Source organism: Rhipicephalus microplus, unplaced genomic scaffold, assembly GCF_043290135.1.
Source record: "Rhipicephalus microplus isolate Deutch F79 unplaced genomic scaffold, USDA_Rmic scaffold_74, whole genome shotgun sequence".
NCBI classification, from domain to species: Eukaryota; Metazoa; Arthropoda; class Arachnida; order Ixodida; family Ixodidae; genus Rhipicephalus; species Rhipicephalus microplus.
The window spans coordinates 332,787-338,485 of record NW_027464647.1 but is presented as its reverse complement, the minus strand read 5'-3'; the positions used below and the strand labels follow the sequence as shown (position 1 = coordinate 338,485).

The following is a 5,699-nucleotide window of genomic DNA, read 5'->3' as shown; positions in this document are numbered from 1 at the left end:
TGCAGCGATGACCAGCGCGGGCCTCTCTTCAAACAATGTTTTGAAAGGCTTCGCGCTTACTTCTTTGAAGCGTTCTTAAATAACGATAGGTGACGAAGCGGCCGCGCTTAGCTAAGATGTGCGAATCACTCAATTATTTGGTGTCACCAGGAGGAACTTAATCTCGCTCAAGAAAGAGATTTCCTTTGAAACTTAAGACTCTTATATAAAAACTAGCCCACTATGGTTGAGTGCAGAGAGCCAAGGTTATTAAATTGAATTTTATTGTTTCTATGAAACAAAAGAAATCATGATCAGCCTGAGGTGACGGCGCGGTTGTCCTGCTCTATGCCGCCACTTTCATTTATGTTTATGAATAGTACATGTAAATAATATTTAGCGCCACTCACATGTTTTAGGAGTTCACTGAGCACGCAGAATAGGCGCATATATTCAGGTACGCGACCGGCTTGGCACGCTAGTATTACGAGGATATCATTACGTGAACTGAACAATAAACACGACTTAATTTAAACAAAACGTTAAAGCCAACAACTTTGTGGGTAGAAGTTATCTGATAGCTTTACAAGTCGTTAGCCTAGTTTTCTAATTTTGCTTTCCAGGGAGAGGTAATGATACCTTTACTAACGGGTAGATAAACACATCTCCGACACATTATGATCTTAACGCGGTGCGCTTTGTAAAGAGCACGAAGTTTTTGAGTCACCTATAAAATACTAACTAACTAACTAACTAACAAAATAAATAAATAGAAAATAAATAGATATATTTTACTGGGCTTGTGTCGCACACAGTCCTAATTTCACGAGAACAATTCAATATAGTGCGTTTCCGCCTACTAAAACAATTGCTTTTTCAAAATGCCACTCACCAGGCCCTGAAAATACAAAAAAACTGCATTAATCTTTCCTGATATTTCTTGTCCTTCTTGCGCACTTCTGTGACGCAAACATTATATATCATGAAATCTAAATCATATTGCTCTCGATGCGTCTGTATACGCGAAAAATCAAATGTGGTTTGTCTCATGCACTGCTTTGCCATGCAGCCACCCGTTCGTTCTTTATTGTCTCGCATGAATATTGTGCATGGTCAAACAATCACTCTTCATTTCGTGTGTTTACAACTGGGCAAGCGGCGATAACAGCGTGCAGCCGAGAAGCGCGATATCCTGATAGGCTCCAGCGCTTAGTGCTGATATTTTTCTCGTGCATTCAAAAAATAAGGTGCTATTTGTGTGAACGTCAAAGAACCCCAGGTGGCCGAAATTTCCGGAGTCCTCCCCTAAGGTGTCTCTCATAATCATATGGTGATTTTGACACGTTAAATTAAACTCATCAATCAATAAAGAACTAAGGGGTGAGGAGGATGCATCCCATGTACGAAGGAGAGGAGAAAATCGCCCCCTCAGTTTTGAACTAGGAGTGGCGAGTGGTCCTTTAAAAGCTCAGAGACAATTTCGTTAACAAAACCGTTACCACAAGGCATTAAACTGCCGAGCCACCGGAAATGGTTTGAAACGTCAGTTAAGTTGGCTTACTTAGGATATGAAGCCCCGTACATTAGCTACGTTTTATAATATTGAAGTGTTAGTTTTTGGGTTTTGCGTCGTAAAACCATGACGCGATTATGAGGGGTGCTGTAGTAGAGAGCTCCGATAATATTGACCATCCGGTCTCGTTTTACGTGAACCTAAAGTTCAGTACAAGGACTAAACATTTCACCTCTATAGAAATGTGTCCAACGCTGCTAATATGCGATCCCGTGTCCTTCGGGCCAGCAGTCGCGTTCCATATATCCACAAGACCAATAAGAGCACATAACCCCCACCACCAGGAAAAGAGTGCCGGGTTGCATTCTCTGCTGTAAGGGTACGTAATTTTAAATGAAAAGAAGATAAAAGTGAGCCCCGTAACTGCCTCTCAGTGGGAGGACACCTCAACAGTACCTTACGTGGGATGGTGGTAGAAAAGGGATTCAAAGGATAGGATTAAAATGTTAAGAGATAGAGAGAGAGGCGGAAGTAGAGAGTGAGGCGCAAGGACAGCGAACGACGGAAAACGACGGAAGTAAAGAGTAGATAGGAAAGATGGACCCGGTTGCAGGAGTCCGAAGACGGGGCACCACTGGCGAGAGCTCTTGTCGGCGTCAGGAGATGGCGCAGGGCCAGCCCAGTCGACCAGAGCTACGCTGTCGTCGTAGATCGGCGTCAGAAGATGACGTAGGGCCAGCCCAGTCGGCTAGAGCTACGCTGACGTTGGAGATCGCGAGGGCACAACCGGTTGGCACGAAATCCAGTGAGCGAGTTCCTGCTGTAAGGCATGTCACTTTCGAAGGCCTCAGTTATACATGCAACTCGAGAACTCACCCTCCGAGCAGCCCCGCACGGTGAGGCGCCCAACACAACACTACATTTCCCACATCTCGCATATCACGAAGTCTCAAAGCCTTACATACGCCAACGACGGCGATACAAACTTCCGCCAGTGTCCTTCTCACGAGAGGGGGCTGTCGCACTTCACCGGCTGCAGACCCGAACTTTTGATTGAATGATTGTTTGATTCATTGATTGATTGATTGGTTGATTGATTGATTGATTGATTGATTGTGGGGTTTAACGTCCCAGAACCACCATATGATTGTGAGAGACGCCATAGTGGAGGGCCCGGAAATTTCGACCATCTGGGGTTCTTTAAGGCGCGCCCAAATCTGAGCACATGGGCCTACAACATTTCCGCCTCTATCGAAAATGCAGCCGCCACAGCCAGGATTCGATACCGCGACCTGAGGGTCAGCAGCCGAGTACTTTAGCCACAAGACCACCACGGCGGGGCGACCCGAACTTTTCCGAATCTGCCCATCATCCACAAAATATACCCGTCTCGCCATACCGATGTTTGTTCAGGATGTGGCGTTATCCCCCCAACCCTTCACATCACCGTACAGTTCACAGCGACCAACTTGCCTTGCCTCCCCTCCGACCAATCCTTCGGTCCACCCGTACCCAGAGCACTGGGAAGGCACCCTTTGCGATGGCGCCCCCGAGCTCTGTCGGGCGCTCGTTCTGTGGCATGGCCTGTCGCAGACGTTGTCATAGAAATCAAAAAATAGGGACTCTCCTTGTTTTCTTTCCACTCAAATAAAAGGAAATGTTTTCATCATCATCTCTTTCATCCTGACCATCTCATGCTTATTAGTGACTACAGCTATAGGAAGCAAGATATACAGCACCCTAGCGGCAGCACTTTTTTCGTTTCGGAGAAAGAAGAATTGAGAAAAAAATGCATTATAAGGAGAAAAACAAATAAATAAAGAAAGCCAAACAAAAGTGATTACGGAAAAGCCAGCTCGCAATATGGCTGTGGTTTCGCTTGTGTAAAACAGTGTTTCTGCTTTCCTCTCGTATCCAGCGCCGGTCTGTTTTTCTGGAGACGCTGATAAGCATCGATTTGAGAGCGCCGCTTGCTGCGCCCTGGAGCCGCTGCACTCGTTTCTGTGTGCTCAACATATTTGCTCACCATCTCACTAAGCAGCGCCGCCAGAACTTCGCTTCCGTCGAGCGATTCCAGATTTCAGGTAAACAAAAATTTACAGAAGCAGAACGGCAGCGGAAGCTTCGCAATGCGGGCGCGCTCTTCGAAATTAACAGACAAACGTGCTCACTCAGTTTATTCACGTTGTAGCAGGGAACGCATCTGAGAACCCGCACCCAAGAACTCTAGGAAAGGTTTGAGAGAAGCGATGGAATTGTGTAAAGCGATGGACGGCCGGCACACCCTAGCACGGCGCGGGGCAGCGTATGTCCGAGCTCACGGTTGCCGTATTTATTTCAACAGCTTGCCCGTCGCAAACAGAAATGGTCGTCATCGTTAAACGGCACCCGCTCTCTACATCGCCTTGTTGATCTTCATCCTCTTAGAACAACAGAAATCTGAGATAGTTCTTAAGTTGGTACTTATGAGTTGTTAGTCGGTGTCTCGAGTGCCTTGACTTGCTCTTTTCGTCCACGCTTGCGCGCCCTGTTTTCTAGAATTCGTCCTCTACTGCCTCCATATGTGAACACGCACGCTGAATGCCCCGATGTGGCCTCTAGTAACCCCGATGGGTGAGTGCACGAGTACAGAAAGAGGGGGAACAAGAAAGAAACAGGAAAAGAAAGAGAAAGAGAGAAATTCATGGCAAAATATTCTTCCCGAGACAGAAATTCGATCCCGCGTACCCTCGATACTGACGAGCGTCCAAGCCCCTCCGCTATCCAGGCACACTAGCGCATCATAGGATAGCCTTGCATAGGGTATCAAGCTGGTGAGTGGAAAGCGAGCGTGAGGAGGATAGGTGTGATGAGGAGGAGAAAACGGAGGACGAGGGGAAACAGCAAAGCATGATATACAGGTCTTAAGAAGGAAAGATAGAATATAAAAAACAGAATGCGACTGAAAGAAAAAAGATAGAATCAAAACCACAGAAAAATAAAAATACTGACACACACACACACACACACACACACACACACACACATATATATATATATATATATATATATATATATATATATATATATATATATATATATATATATATATATATATATATATATATATATATAAGGTTGAAACAAGCGGGAAATAGAGAGCATGAATGAGAGACAGAGAAATGGAAGTAAATACAGAAGAAAGGCGTAAAAACAGAGAGAGAGAAAGAAAGAAATGGAGAACAAAGAAAGCTTGATAAACATAGTTAAACAGCAAGATACAGAGCTGCAGAGGTGCCCGATAGCTCCCCTTTATCATTGCGAACTCAGGAGTTTATAGGCGCGCCCACGTCAATGCTTTAAACTGCATTGAAAAAAAATACTGTACAGGTACCCTGTAGCGCAATCAGTCGCGTCAAGACTAGAGTGCTTATTCGGGCTGACGGGTACACAATAAAAATAATAAGAAATGGGACACAGCGCGAAACACAGGACAATGATAGAGACGGACCATGCCACGACTTACAACCACAGCTTTATTCCATACAAGGAATATATATATATATATATATATATATATATATATATATATATATATATAAAATAAGGGAAAGAAGTGTATACCTAAGGGCTCGTTTTTCCGTGTTTTAACACAATATTAATGAGATATAACAGACAGTAATGCCAAGGAATGTACAGGGGAAGTTATTAAAACCAATGGAATGTAAATAAGAAGAAAGAAAAGTGGATGAAAAAATTACCAACTGTGAGCAGGAATCGAACCTACGACCTTCGAATTACGCGTTCGATGCTCTAACCACTGAGCTATCACAGCGGCCCTCCCTCCATCCACTTTTTTGGGTTTATCTGTGAATTTAGAAGTAGGAGTGACAGTCAGCGCCATCTATAAGCCAAACAACGAGTGTGAAACACTCTTATGCGCATGTTTGGCGCCACGTAGCACGTGAACTTATTATGAGTGGGCAGCTGATTAATTGTCCCTCTTATACAACCTAAACACACCAAGTCTGCCAGTACGAGACCCTCGTTCAATGAAATAAGGGAAAGAAGTGTATACCTAAGGGCTCGTTTTTCCGTGTTTTAACACAATATTAATGAGATATAACAGACAGTAATGCCAAGGAATGTACAGGGGAAGTTATTAAAACCAATGGAATGTAAATAAGAAGAAAGAAAAGTGGATGAAAAAATTACCAACTGTGAGCAG

General features: G+C 44.3%; 1 non-coding gene across 1 annotated transcript; it reads right to left on the bottom strand.

The window, feature by feature from the left end:
* Positions 1–5,233: 5,233 nt before the first annotated feature.
* Positions 5,234–5,306, bottom strand: TRNAT-CGU (transfer RNA threonine (anticodon CGU)). Its single transcript has one exon. It is a non-coding gene; the product is annotated as a tRNA-Thr (tRNA).
* Between the last annotated feature and the right edge of the window lie 393 nt (positions 5,307–5,699).